We start from the raw sequence: 15598 nt of genomic DNA on the forward strand, positions 1-15598 counted from the left end.
TCTTGGTCATGATGTTAGTGCAGGAATAGAAACCCCGGCTAAGACACTTTACTTCTATGTCTGACTGCTGACATTGGATTTGAGAGATCCATCTTGCCTATGGTGTACATGTCCAAGTAGTCCCTGGGTACTTACAACTACAGTCTAGGTTTCCTCACATATTCATATCGTTTCAATATCCTATACAATAGAATTTTATTAGGAGTATCACGTGCCATGTCTGTGATTATGTTTGGACATAAATGGCCATTTCTTTTCCCTAATCTCTTTCCTTTGCACATTTACTGAATACAAGATGTGCCAGTGAACATATAATGTAATGATGCCATTCTTTTGATGCCCTTTAGTGAATTAAAAAGAACTTGTAGTCTTGATTAATTGTAGAGAGATCAACTAACATATTAGCTTAAGCTCCTCCATTGAGGGTAAGTATATGAGAATAAGTAAAATATACTTTCTTCTTTAGCTGTTGGGTTGTTGAGTCTATTTCATACTATGGAATTAAAAAGGTGCAAAAGGAGTAGGCAATGTGTACTTGTAGTGGCAAAAAAGAAATTAAGTCATGATAACCTAACAGGTTACAAGGCTGATGATCTAAGTATCAAATAAATACGCAAATGACAATGAATATGCACATGGGCTATTATTTTATCCTCATGTTCCCTTTGAAATTGAGGATTTTAAAGCCAGTGGTACAATTTCTAAGAATGAAACAATAATTTGGAGGGGTTTGACTCAATCAGAAGCACCAAAACCTGTCAAATTTAAAATTTAAAAACTAAAAATACAAACAGACATAAATGACCTGTCCTTATAGTTTATCTCTTGCAAGGGTGTATGCTGACCTTGAAACCTTCATGACATTCCTGATGATTCACCGAATTTTACCATTTTTCTCTCACTTAATGCTATATACTCCACATAGGAAGAAAACTGCAATTTGTCTTACAAGACAAATAAAGCACATAAAAGATATACGAGATAATATTTAAATAGTACATAAAATTTTAATCTTTTTATCTGTTGGAATAAAGACCCATCGTTGTTGGATGAGCATTGAAAGGATTTTCTTTCTATTTCAAAAGGTTTTAGAAATAGCAGGAAGAGGTAAATGTATCCCTCAGAGAACTTCTAATTCATCCTTCAGAAGCCAAATAGGTTAAATCTGCCAAATTGTTTGATCAACATGAAGAAAGCTGCTCACAGGCAAACCAACAGTACCATAGTATTAAGAAGCATGGACTTTATTTAAGAAGGCTGTAATACAGGTTGGCGGTCACCACAAAACTCAGAAGAACCCTGCTTTGCTCACTGTGCCAAAGAACCTCATAACATAGTTTTAAATTTATTTTCGTTCATTTGGAAGTAGTTTCATGGTTTTATAGTCCAGTTTTCTGACTCATGGCAGTTCTTATTAAGTGTTCCCCATTGTGCCTGTTCATCTAATGATCCCACCTTCTCTCCTGTGCTCCAGTTTCTAATGGTTTCCGTTCACACCTCACTAGATACCCGAGAGTTTCTGGCAATAAAAAAGTCAGGCATGTCCTAAAAGTGTACAAGAAAGGGAAGGGATTCTCGGAGTTTGAATTGTAATTGGCTTCTCATACAGATGATGAAACTGAGATTTGAGATGTGATGGCTTTGCTAATGTCATTAGGAAGGGCTGTCCTGAGGGAAGAATGGAGACTAGGTCCAATCAGGAAGGAACAGAAGTGTGTTGTCAGCATGAAACCTTGCCTGGCTTTTATTGGCTTTCTCTCTGTGTGTCTTAATGAACTTAGATGTGAATGAATATTTGCCAAGTTCTTCCCTAATATTAACCTTCAGGAGAGGTAGATGTTTTCTTCACTTGGAAGACAAAAATAGGTTTTTTTCTTAGTAGGTAAAAGTAATTTAAAAAAATACAACGGAAGACCAAAACAAGGGTTCAGTTTCCCCTTACTGATTTTTTTTACCTCTCCCAAACTCATCCATTTTTACATACCCACCACAGGCAGCCATCAAATCTATTTAGAATGATATCTTTTTAATTGCTGAAAGAGAGATACCCTCTCCTTTACACCACTCCTGTCACTTTGTAGTGAGAATGTTTTGTATTTCTCTGTCCCTGTAGTTTTTGAGTTTCTCCTACTCTTCTTTGATTTTGAATCTGAAGACATATATTCTCTCAACTGGAGGCCGTGGCTTACATGAGGTATTGATTTCTCTGTAACTCATGAGTGGAGGAAACTTACATTTGATGAGTTCTCATGATGAGCCTTTTACTCTGTCAAGAAATTTCAAGATACCATTGTTTCATTACTCTTCATGAAAGCCCCTTGCCACAGGACTTCCTACCTCTATTTCACATAAGAGGAAACAGAGGCACAAGCCTAAGGAAAAGGACTTTCCCCAAGAACTATGGTCTAATGAATAACACAGACATTTCAACCGTCCATCTCTCAACAACAATTTTTTTCCTAAGAGGAAAACATTGCCACAAAATTGGGCAATTAGAAGGAATTTAATAAACTCATGACTTTCTGAATATTGAATTGTTTTGTTTTGTTTTGTTTTGTTTTGTTTTTCGAGAAAGGGTTTCTCTATGTAGCCCTGGCTGTCCTGGAACTCACTCTGTAGACCAGGCTGGCCTCAAACTCAGAAATCTGCCTGCCTCTGCCTCCATGCCCGGCTCTGACTATTGAATTTTTAAGATTTAACATAAATAGGGAATGCGTGTGGCATATATTAAGACATACGAGTCTCAGTGCTGGGAGTTCTCAAGCATGATCTCATCTTTAAAGAAAATTTGATTTCTATTTGGCTAGGTGGTCAGAATATGCATCTATAACTTGCAATTGTCAGCTTATTCAGTATCTAAATGTGTATTTTATATTTAATTTATACAGGGTGGGGGTAGAAAATGCTCAGACAAAGAAGGCAGCTAGTGCTGAGCATCATTTCCAGTCACTCTGTGTATTGACTCAGAATATCTTTGGATGCAGGACTTAACACAAACCCTCTAAGACAGACACTAAATTCAGAACATCTATTTTTTTTTTTAACAGCAAAAAAGATGGTCATATTAATGGGCTACAACACTAGCGATGGAAATGTATTTAATGAAATTTGAGTAGTAAGTCTTGTGTAGTTTCCTTACAGCAATACAAGTCTGATTCATGTCCACTAACAGACAATAAACATAAATGATACACATGCAAAGGATTTTATCAATTACAATTGTTTTTAAATTGTCTATACTGCCTATTCACATTCAAAACTGGGACGACATACTCACGGTGGTTTACCATTTTAATTTGTAAGTCGCAATACTTTCTAGGCAACTCTGAAGATTTCCGCAAGTGTGTTTTGCACTTGAAAATCAAAGATTAGCGGGGTGTAGTGGCGCATACCTTTAATCCCAGCACTTGGGAGGCAGAGGCAGGAGGATTTCTGAGTTCGAGGCCAACCTGGTCTACAAAGTGAGTTCCAGGACAGCCAGGGCTACACAGAGAAACCCTATCTCAAAAAACAAAAACAACAACAACAACAAAAAAAATCAAAGCTTAATGGACAGAGTCCTTGACCTTGTTTTATGAGTTGAAAGAATGTCAAGTAGAACATTCACAGAAAAGTTTCAATATGCAAGGCAGGGCTAAGTCCAGTGACCTGCTCTGGAGTAAAAATGCATTAGAATAGTATAACAGGTAAAGCTATCAACAGTGAAACAGTGTACTTAACACCAGCTCAAGTGACCACAGCCAATCCCTTTCCATAGTTATATGATCAACAGGACAATGAGAAATTATGAATATATGAATGAACATTATCAGTATTTAGCAGATTGCTGAGAAAGTGCCGTAAATTGCATGTCTGTTCAGATTTAGTAATTGGAGTGTTGCAGACTGTCTGGTATTTAATAATAGTAATTTGTGTACAGTTCATTATAGCTTCCTTCAAAACAAATAATGGTCTATGTGTACATAGTTAATTAATGGTTAAGGTCAATGATTTGAGAATAATGTATTATATCCTAATGTTAAATTGCATTACAAATTCTATTTGCCTTATTCTTTTGCTGATACTCCAGTAAGTTAGCAATAATGTGATATAGTCTGAAAAAAATCAATGAAGCTTTTTATGGGCCAATCTCACAGCATTCTAAAAAAAAATATTTATTAATGTTATTACAGTTAAGATGCAGGGTCCTAAAGCAAATAATGTTGTGAATGAATAGCTACTGCACTGCAGGGTGAGCTCTGTCTAAATCAGGATCGGGGAAGTTAAAGCCCAATGGAGAACATCAGCCTGATAATGTATAGTAAAAGAAGAAGGAAGGGCATTGAAGAAGTGATGTTTTAAATATTTATTGATCAGCATATTTTCTTTTGCAAATTTAGCACATGAGTACAGAATTTACTTCAGGATCCCCTGCTTTTTCCTTTTTATAATTCCTCCAGTGACCCCACCCCACCCCCACACTCTTTCTCCAGTTCATGTTCTTTTAGTCTCTTGTTGAGCAACATGCAACAATAGGATTTTAAATCAAAGAGAAAGGACACCATGATTTGTTGTGCAGTATAATTTTGACAAGATTTTCCACAAAAAAAGAAAGTTTTCAGCTGTGGATACAGTTCTATGGCTAAAGCCCTTCCTGTGCAAATATGAGGACCAGGCTTTGATCATTATAAACCATGGGTAAGGTGAGGCATGGTAGCCGGTGCTGTATTCTCAGTGCTTTGGAGATAGAGACTAGAGGAATGCTGAGGCACACTGACCAGTCAGTCAGGCCTCAAGGGCAAGCACTAGGTTTCAGTGAGAAACCTGAAACACCAAGGAAGATGAATCTGAGAAATGATACCTAAAGTTAACCGCTGACCTATCCAAGCACAGGCACAGAAGTGCATTTCCATCAACATCTTCACATATAACAAAAGTTATTGTGTGTATTCTGCTTTGCGGAAGCTACACCAGCACTTGCAGGGCATATTTACACAATGGTTATCATTCAACATGCATTACCAATGAAGTAGTAAGAAAGCACTAGAGATAGTGTTCAGTAATTAAGACAGAGGCAGGGTCCTCATTGTGCTCACAGCTTGGAGCACCTCAGAACCCAAGTTAAGATGTGCTGTCCATCTTCCAAGAAGAAACCATATCTAATGTAAACTTTCTTAGTCACTCTTTCACTCCCAAAGAAGAAATTCCTCCATGACAGTACAGTTACACATGTGCTCTTCATTGGCTCTAGTATTAGGAATTGTCAGTGCTGCTGAATGAATATTTCCATCACTATATGCTTTGGTTGCATTATCATATTAAATAAAAATGAATAAGCAAGCATACTTTCAGATACGTTGTTTTAAAATCATCCCCTTACCCTACCCCTCCTTTCTCCCATATTTCTTTTTCTCTTCCATTTCCTGATAGCTTATCCAGACAATCAGCATCACAGACTCCCAACACAAAAATCAAAACATTGTGTGACTGTGAACTTCAAAGCATTGTGTGTCAATGGACTCCTGAGTTATGAACAGAAATTATAGGAAGATCATTTATATCTATATCTATATCTATGTCAATATCTATATCTATATAATCTATTTTCCATTGACAACTTCTCAATGCCTCAGCATTCCTTTTATAAATTTAAATTTAAAAAGGATTTTTAAAATTCCCTGACATAAACAAACATAATTTGAGTGATTATTGTAATAAGAAAACCATTCATTTCATGTCAATGTCTGATCCCAGTTCCTGAACTCTGTCCTGCCCCCTAACAAATGTTAAGTGGAATCACCAAGACAAGCTCTCCTTACTGCATCCTAATATAATTTGAGGCTATATTTCACTGATCTAAGCAAACATAAATTGCAATGTCACTTTAAATAAAAGATAAAATGTCAGATTTCTATAGCGGTTTCCGGATAGCTGAATTCTTATAGACATAATTCCCAGAAATGTATGTTTAGTCCATGCACAGCTAGTACATTATTTCAGTATTACGAGTGTGAGCAATTTGTATAGCTTAGTATTACCTACTGTTCTCAAATTAATTGATTAAAATAACAGCAGATACCAGGAAGCCCCTGCATGCCATCCAAGTTTCTTTTTCCTTCTTACAAAAGATATTGAATTTTTTAAACAGCTGTTCTAAAGCAAAGCAGAACATAAGCTTTAACAGCAGATTTTTTTCAACCAAGAAGTTATTTATAAATTATTATTCATAGCTTATCCCTGGGCATTTTAAATAGCTATAATTCAAGTTGTTTTATCTCTGCAATCAATAATTCTGCTGCTAGAAACTCCTGCCTTTACACCAATTACACAAACACACACACACACATACACACACACACACACACACACACACACATATGTATATATATGCAATTTAAAAATACAATTAAATAGGAAAACCTCTTTCTGAGTATATGTTATATTACACTACTTGTTAAAAGCTTCAGAAAACGATAAAATGTGATGTATCATCTATACCAGCCCTAATGGTGCTGTACATTTTACCCATTCATTAAGGCATTTACCACCAACTTACTGAGAAACAGATTTTAAGTAAGATCTTGGGCATAGATTAATGGATTGGTGGATGATGGAAGGATGGATGAATCCCAATACTCATGTCACTGGATAGTAGGAAATTATAGAACATTGGGCCTTCCAATTCAGTGTTGTCTGTTCATAATGATTTCAGTAATTATTACAATAAATGAAATGCAACAATAACAAAAAAATTAAAAGGTGCAATATTTTTCTTGAAGCAGCAATAGATTGCTGAGATGTGTCCCTTGTCTCTCTTTATATTTCATACAATGGTTCTCCACCTTTCTAATGCTGAAACCCTTTAATACAGTTATGGTTGCTAACCCACAACCAAAAAGTTAAATTTGTTGCTAATTTTTACTGTAACTGTTCTACTGTCCTGAATAATGTAAATTTTTTTTGTAAGTAGAGGTTTTCAAAAAGAGTGGCAAACTATAGGTTCAGAATTGCTGCACTCTATAGACAATAAAACTTAACTGAATATTAGGTTGCCACGCAATTCAGGATAGGACCTAAAATTTGGATTATGGCATATCCAGTGAAGTTTGTTTCCTTCTACAGTACTGTACTCTCCGGGCACTTGTGACCTGTAATATTTAAAATAATGAACATAAAAATAAAATTCTAATATTTACCTGGCTCCTTTCTTTTTCTTTTTCTTTTTCTTTTTCTTTTTTTTTTTTTTTTTTTTTTTTTTTTTTTTTTTTTTTTTTTTTTTTGGTTTTTGGTTTTGTGAGATAGGGTTTCTCTGTATAGCCTTGTCTGTCCTGGAACTCACTTTGTAGACCAGGATGGCCTCGAACTCAGAAATCCCCCTGCCTCTGCCTCCCAAGTGCTGGGATTAAAGGCGTGTGCCACCTTGCCTGGCTGCCTGGCTCCATTTTAATTGTTCACTTATAGCTACTTAGGGCTATGACTCCTGTGCTGGAAATTATAGATGTCCCTTCTTGTGTGGATGAACAGTGAAAACAAGAGGCCATGAATGTGAAAGAGAACAGAGTGGTCTGTGGAATTATTTGGTGACAGGAAATATGTAGACATAACATAATTACATCATATTATTAAAAATAAAAAGATAAAAAAATGAACTTAATGGTACCAAAGAACATATTTGTTGCCACATACCCAGCAAAGGATATGACATGAATCTTAGAGGATATTAAGACATCTATAAAAAGAGGGGGTTAAAGTTAAAAGCGTGTGGTCCAAGAAATGAGGAAAGAAAAGTCCCAGTTGCTTGCTTAAACTTTGTACTTTTAGAAAATATTTTCTAAGAAAATCCAAATTAACTGGAGGTAGAGAGAGTTGAAAGAAACCACAACACACACACACACACACACACACACACACACACACACACACACTTGATAGGTGAATCTGTGACCATTTTGGGGGAACACCTGGTGTCAATTTACAGAGCCCCCTTCTCTGAAATATGCAAGTTTCATACAGTGCAGAGCTTTGCCTTCTTCCTATAGATGTTTTACACATTGCAATCATTTTCCTTTGACTGTCAGAGTCCCCTGGGCTTCTCTTCTCTTACTGTTTACAGGATCTGGTTTCACTCATTTCATAACTGATAACTAACACATTTTCTACTTCTTATGACTTGTGGAGAAAAAAACGTGCTGTGAGCCAACTAGAATGTATTGCACTTCTGTTTGTTCTGTGTTGTTGAGTCTCCCATCCGGCTTAGTAAAGCTTCCATAAATACAATGAAGCAATCAAAGAAAACTGTTGAGAGCCATTTACTTAAATTGCTAAAGCTGAGTGCAATGCTTGTCTAAAAAATAAGTAAACACCCATTATCCAGTTCAAAGCAAGAGACGAAAACAGAAGTAGGTATATACCAAATAGAGAACTCTCTCCAAAATAAACTTGCAGAGGTGGGTACCATGGAGTTGATATAAGTACCTGGTTGGCGGTATTAATTGTAGATCTTCTTTGGTGATTTTAATTTATTAGTGTTATGTATAGAACATAGTAAGATAAATAAATATCACCCGAAGATATTTTATATATATATATATATATATATATATATATATATATATATATGACAATCACAAAGGAATATTAATAAAGCTCCAGTAAATGTGAAGTGTGTACATACCATACTCTGTGAATAGCAAATATTTCATTTAACCAAGCATAATTTAAGTTCTGCAACACTGCAACATAGAAGTTTAACATAATCTCACTGAAGTGGAAGCAACATAATCTTAAAATCCATGAAATACATTAGAATGTGAATGCTTTTATTACATATTCAGAGATAGTGTATAGAAATTCCATGTATGTTCTCATAAATATGAGAAATGAAATTTTGGAGTAGAAGCAAGAAAAATTACACAAAAGTTAAAGCTCAGACGTAAGAAAAATAGAATGAATTACTTTGATTTCTACAAATCTGCTGAACATCGCATCAAAATGAAAATTGTTGCTGTTTGTTAGAAATTTTCCCGTGATTTTTCTTGTCTGGAGATCATGCTAATGAAAGGCAATGTGAATCCTTTCAAACTTGTATCATAGGCACAAGTTTTTTCTCCTACATTCCTCCAGGCATTCAAAGAGGAAATAACATCAGGGTTACTAAACTCTTCCAAAGTATAGAGGAAGAAATGAATCACAGGGCACTCCTGATGTCAACTTCACCCTGGTATCTCAACCAGACAAAGGCATCACATAAAGAGTGCAAATTAGTATCTATTATGCCACTCGAATCTGTCCAGTAGCAGGTAAAACATATCAAATACCAGGAGCAAGTGTTCATTTACTATCAAAAAACAAATTAGTTCAATATGTTGTGTTAATAGAAGAAAAAATCTCAATGGTAAGAAGCACCCAACATTCTGTTGTTTTTTTTTTCTTTTAAAGTTAATCAGTTTTTTATCCTTTTATTTTATTTTATTTTATTAGTTATTTTCTTCATTTCCATTTCAAATGCTATCCAGAAAGTCCCCGATACCCTCCCTCCATCCTGCTCCCCAACCCACTCACTTTCACTTCCTGGTTCTGGCATTCCCTTGTACTGGGGCATATAAACTTGCAATACCAAGGGACTCTCCTCCCAGTGATGGCTGACTAGGCCACCTTCTGCAGCATATGCAGTTAGAGACATGAGCTCTTGGGGGTACTGGTTANTTCATATTGTTGTTCCTCCTATAGGGCTACAGACCCCTTCAGCTCCTTGGATAATTTCTCTAGCTCCTTCATTAGGGACCCCGAATTCCACCCAATAGATGACAGTGAGCATCCACTTCTGTATTTGCCAGGCACTGGCATAACCTCACAAGAGAGAGCTATGTCAGGGTTCTGTCAGCAAAATCTTGCTGCCATATCCAATAGTGTCTAGGTTTCTGATATAAATATGCAGCACGAAAGGAAAAGAAAGGAATTTCCGTCATATTCCCCAAGGCATTTGCAGCAGACCTACAGCCAATATTTGTAATTTATTCCTAGAGATAAGAACAAGGTAGGCAAATACTCAGGTTACAGCTAGAACAATTATGTAAGAGCAAGAAGTAAGAAAAGTAATATAAAATAAAGAACATATTATATATGAGAATCAATGTCAAATACATAATATCTGTTAGATAAGATAATTAAACAATAACACATGCATTAAAAGGCAAGACATGAAACTGTTCCTAGTTGCACATAGTTTGTTATTATAGAAATGCTGGAGGAATCTATTAAACACATTTAAGCTTGATTTATATATTAAGCAAGATTTTTAACAATGTGAAATTTGTATATGAAATGAATCTTATTTCTATATACTTACATGGACATTCAAAATGAAATTGAGAAAATATATTTATTGTTTCTTTAGGAAGAACTTACGTTGGAGAAAGGGTGTCTTCACACAGGTTTTAATAGGTGATCCTTTTGCCTCAGATTCCTTCTTGGGATTTCAAGTATACATCACTATGCCAGTACATTTGGAAAGGACCCACACAGGGCAAAATTACTGAAGTTAGGAAGACAATAGAGATAACAAATGTGGGCTCACTATTTCAAAACCTGCTAATGATCAGTGGTAGTTGAACAATAGAGCCCTGGACTGAGAACGGATATTCCCGATGTCTTTGTAAAATTTCACACAGAATTAGGTCCATGTACACTGAAAATATTTTATAGGATACTAAGTCTTTTAAATAGCAAATATATCTTTTTAACAGATGTCACCGTATGCAGAATAGTCAAGTTGAAACATTGCCTCAAAATGTTTTTTTTTTAAATCCTCAAAATAGATAAGAAATATAAATATTTTATCTAGGCAAATAAATTTTGTAACCTTGAATTTGGCAAATTTTCTCTGATAGAACACAAAATCATATGGAATTAGGAAAAAAAAAAACAGCCCAAGGTATTTTCTTAAAATTCAAATTTGTGGTTCAGAGGACACTGCCAAGTAAATGACAACCTAACTCACACAATGGGAGAAAATATTTTACTATCAGATATTTATGAACTGGGTATCTATTCAGTGAAACTTTTCCACAATACCATAACAACTCTACTGTGAACATAAAAGGGCAATTGTATTGCATACTTCCTATGAGGCAGTTCAATAACGTGCACAGTTGGCTTGGGGATGAAACCTTGAATCTACATTGAAAGGAAAAGGAAAGTACAGAAACAGTAATTTATGTGAGAACAGGAGAATGAAGTGCTATAGAGGTTGAACTATCACAAAAAGTAAGAGAATGGCAAGAATTTTGTCATAAAGTACCGTCATATTGATTTTATGAAGAAACTGTTGAAATCCTTGTAGCAGTCCAGTATTTTGATATATATCTTTAAGAAGTATTGCTCACTCAGTCCTATCTTTGTGTATTTATTTATTTATTTAATCTTTTACAGTCCAGACTTTATTCCCCTTCCTGGTCTGCCCCCCCAAACCACTCCCCATCCCATCCCTCCTCCCTGCCTCTGTCTCCAAGTGGATGTTCTCACTCCCTATCCTCACCCTACCAGACCTGCCCACTCCCTGGGGCCTCAAGAGGGTTGGGTCCATCTTCTATTATTGAGACCCTTTATTTCATTTGACACTGAAGAGCTCAGAGGTAGTTTCAACAAGTGCACTTGCTGAATGAGTCTGAAACTTGATGTGACTTGAATGTATGAAAATAGGAAATTGGGTAAACCATTAGCCACACTTTGATTCTAGTTATTCTAGGGGAGCCACCTGATGTAAAATGCATTTTTAATATTGACAACTCAAAACCCAAAACAATTCTAATACCATTATAAAATGTAGAGAATAAGATACATATAGTGTGTGCTCGGCATGACAATAGCTAGGTAAATGATCTCACCAGTGTATTAAATACCACTCATCAAGTAGCTATTGTGTATATGAAGACATATTAGAAGCTCTAACTGTTATAAAATATCTTTATATGATATTACCTGTCATAAATTTTAATGCCAGGCATCAAATTATTAGCAACTTAGAGAAAGGGGACATAAAAAGGAAGAAATACAACATGTTAAGTTTATGTGTTGAGTATAAGATGCTTTTTATTCTAGATTTATAGTTTCCAATTGAAAGAGCTCAATTCATCATTTTACAACATTACATCAGCTCTTGGCTACCTCTTCCCAATTATTTCAAAGAAGTTATGTCATACAATTGTGTTATGCCTTAATCTCAAATGTCAACAAATTTGAAATAGAACACATTATTATGGTTAATACTATTATTTTTGAGACTATAGAATCATATCATCTCCTATTTTCATCTCCTTCTTCCAAAAACTTCTACATGCTTCTCCATGTGCTCTTTCCAATGCATGACCTCTCTTTTTATCAATTGTTGTTACATGTATATATGTATATATCCATATATTTTATAATATATTATTAATTACATAATTGTTATTCAGTAATTAAATTGTTAATTAATTACATAAACACACACTGTTTTATTAGATAAAATAGGTGATATATAATTAATAATATATAATAAAATTATATATAAATTAAAACATACATAAATATATATGAAAAAATAAAAATGAAAAATATAAAAAACCATTCTGAGTTTGTATAATGGTACTTCTCTATATGTTTTCAAGGCTGATCCTCTTGTAGTGGATAAGCAATTGTGGTGATCTTCATTGGAATTTGTAGGTAATTTTCAGGGATAAATTAGAATGAAAGGATTTAGTCCTAATGCAATTATAATAGTTCACTCAGAAGAAGAATAAAACATACTTTTTCTTTCCCTCTTCGTTCTCTTCATTCTAGTCTCTCGGCCTAGCTTCTCTTTGAAAGTACAACAGGAAGGTATGCACCGGAAAAGCATCTGAAAGGTCCTCAGTGTAAGTAACCAAAGAGTTCTGGTATGTTAACTTTCAGGTTTGTTACCTGTATAATTGTAAAATAAGTGTTGAAAGTAAGTGCTAGTTAGGCACAGACATGGCTTCTCTATGTTTGATGAAACATGTAAGTGATGTCTTCAGCTATAGGACCTTAAAACATGTGAGAGATTAAAAGCAACAGCCTTGGCAAGACCTGATGCTGCTTCGTGGGTTTTTCACAGTCCTTCTTTGGCCAATGATTCAAGAAGATGCAACCATTCCCAGTATAAGATGTGAAGTGGAGGCGTGGCCTCAACTCCATGTAGACTCTTCTCATATGTGTATATATTCATGTAAGCTTCTACAGTAGTAAGTTTCCATATGGCTCCTCAAATGGCATTAATGCTACTTGTCCCTTCCTGTATACCTGCCTTTACCCTTATTCCTCATCCCTTCTTCCTACTTAATTCTCCTATTCACATTTCTAACTTTTACTTCCATAAAGATATACTCTGCTTCCTTAGGAAGAGCTTAACCTCCAGCTTGGTCTCTTACTAGGGACATCATTTCTGTGCTTACTGAGATGGTTTACACACATATCAAATACTTTAATGATAACATGCACATGGATGAAAAAACAGATTACTTGGCCTTTGGGATCTAGGTTACATCAGTCAGAATATTTATCTTCTATCTCTATCCATTTGTCTGTAAACTTTATAATTTCATTTGTTTTAACTGTGTTCAGTGGATATTATTTTCATGCATATTTCCATTTGCTGTTTATAGCTGTGGTGCCAGAGAGTGCTCACCCTACTGGTATTAAAATAAGCATCTTTGGCATGCGGTCCTCTCTACCTCCCACCAGACAAGAGGCAGGGCCTGCTCGTTTTTTGTACTTGTGCTCTCTGAGCTAGCTCACCTGCAAACTCCACTTCCAGGGTCAGCTCTACTCTGATTCCCAGGCAAGGTACAGGGCCAGCTCTCCTGAGGGCCCCAGGAAGTGAGGGACAGGGCCAGCCAGCTCTCTGGCTCTCGTGACCCTAGGGCCAGCTTTCTTGCCTGCTATAGATGGTAAGGGGCTAGGGTGAGGGAAAACATCTTTCACTTGACCATGCCACCACAGGGCCAATTATTCCATGAACACATACTCAGGGCCAGTTCATCCATGCACTCAGCTTACAGGGTCAGCTCTACTGGGATAACCAGTTGAGGTGCAGACCCGCTCTCTTGAGTGCTGCAGCAAGTGAGGGACAGGGACAGGGACAGTTCTCCAGTTCTCAAGACACCATGGGGCAAGCTCTCCTATGTGTTTCCTCCTTCCACATTCTCCCTCAGGGTGTCCCAGGGCAGCTGCACACAAGGCTCCCCAGACCCAGTGAGAGAAGAGAAAGCCCTGGTGGACACAAAGAGTGATCGATTTTTGAGCTGAGTTCAGAGGAGCTATGCTCACATGGCAGACTGCAACCTTAAGTAGCTGGGGTTTCCCAACACTCCTGCCTGCCACAGGGAAGGTAGGGAATCTCTCCCTGTCTTCACCACCTCCCAAGAGAAAAGCGGGCAGGACAGGCTTTCTTAGGATCATGTCCTTGGAGCCCAGTCACCTGCAAACTCCACAATCAGGGCTGCCTCGGAACTTTTTTTTTTTCAGGGATTGTTTCACTACTAATCATTCCGATGTTCATAGATCAGAACACTGAGTATAGTAGACAAAACCTCTCTCCTCTCTGCCACCTACTGACATGGAAGCCCCACCAGCAATACCTCTAGGGGCACCATTGCTTCTGTTTTTACAGTCAGTAAGGCACTGAATAAAGTTTAAATATACGTAACTATCTTCCACATCGAGTAACATATTCCTTCTTTCTGATGTTCCTCAATTCACACTGCATCATATGGTTAAATACTCATAGCATCTCCCTTAAGATGAACGATGCTTTTCATTTATTGTAATTCAAGACAAAGTCTCACTATGTCTTTACTTCATGGGCAAGGCTGAAGCATATTTTCCTTGCCTGCAGGATTCTAGATCCCAATGCTTTTATTTATTCCAGGACTTTGAAATTTTTTCCTCCACTGTTTTCTGGCCTACATTCTCTCTGCTGATGAGCACACAGCTATCATACGTAATCACGGTGTCACTGATTAAAACGTCATTTCTCACCCTCTGGCCCATTTCAATTTTCTCTGTATCTTTATTTGATAGTTTCTCTTAGTCGAGTACAGATAAGGTAACTAGCTTCCTTTATCTTTGTGTTCATCTCAAGTAATATTTGCTGAGGCTTTAGAAGCTGCTATGTTTGTTTTCCAACTTTACCAGAATTTTAATACTTTCGATATTATCCCTTCACAATTTCTACAGATCATTCCTTCTTGCCTCTCATTTAGGAGTTTTACATTCATATTGTCTACATAATTTAATAGTGCTTACTGGATGGCAAAATATTCTTCTCAATTTCAATTTGGATTTGTTTTAGCTTGCCTTTACATTAGCTCATTAATTAGGTGTAAAGTTGAAACACAGTCCAATAGTTCCTTCTTTTTGATAGTTCCACTGTCATCTAATTCTCTTTCCCTATGGCCTTGAGCAAAAGTGTAAAATGAAGTGGAAACTTCTGGTTTGTTTGGAAAGTCAGTTATGTCAAATGGTGTTTTGCTGGGACACACAGGTGAAAGGAAGTTTGGCTGAAGCAGACATATTTGAGAATGTTTTCCTGAAACAAGCAGAGATGAAAAGATATTTTGCT

General features: G+C 36.3%; 1 pseudogene; it reads right to left on the bottom strand.

The window, feature by feature from the left end:
- Nucleotides 1-14504: 14504 nt before the first annotated feature.
- Nucleotides 14505-14628, bottom strand: LOC115062755 (annotated as a pseudogene).
- Nucleotides 14629-15598: the final 970 nt, after the last annotated feature.

The sequence above is a fragment of the Mus pahari genome, chromosome 20 (genome assembly GCF_900095145.1).
Source record: "Mus pahari chromosome 20, PAHARI_EIJ_v1.1, whole genome shotgun sequence".
NCBI lineage: Eukaryota > Metazoa > Chordata > Mammalia > Rodentia > Muridae > Mus > Mus pahari.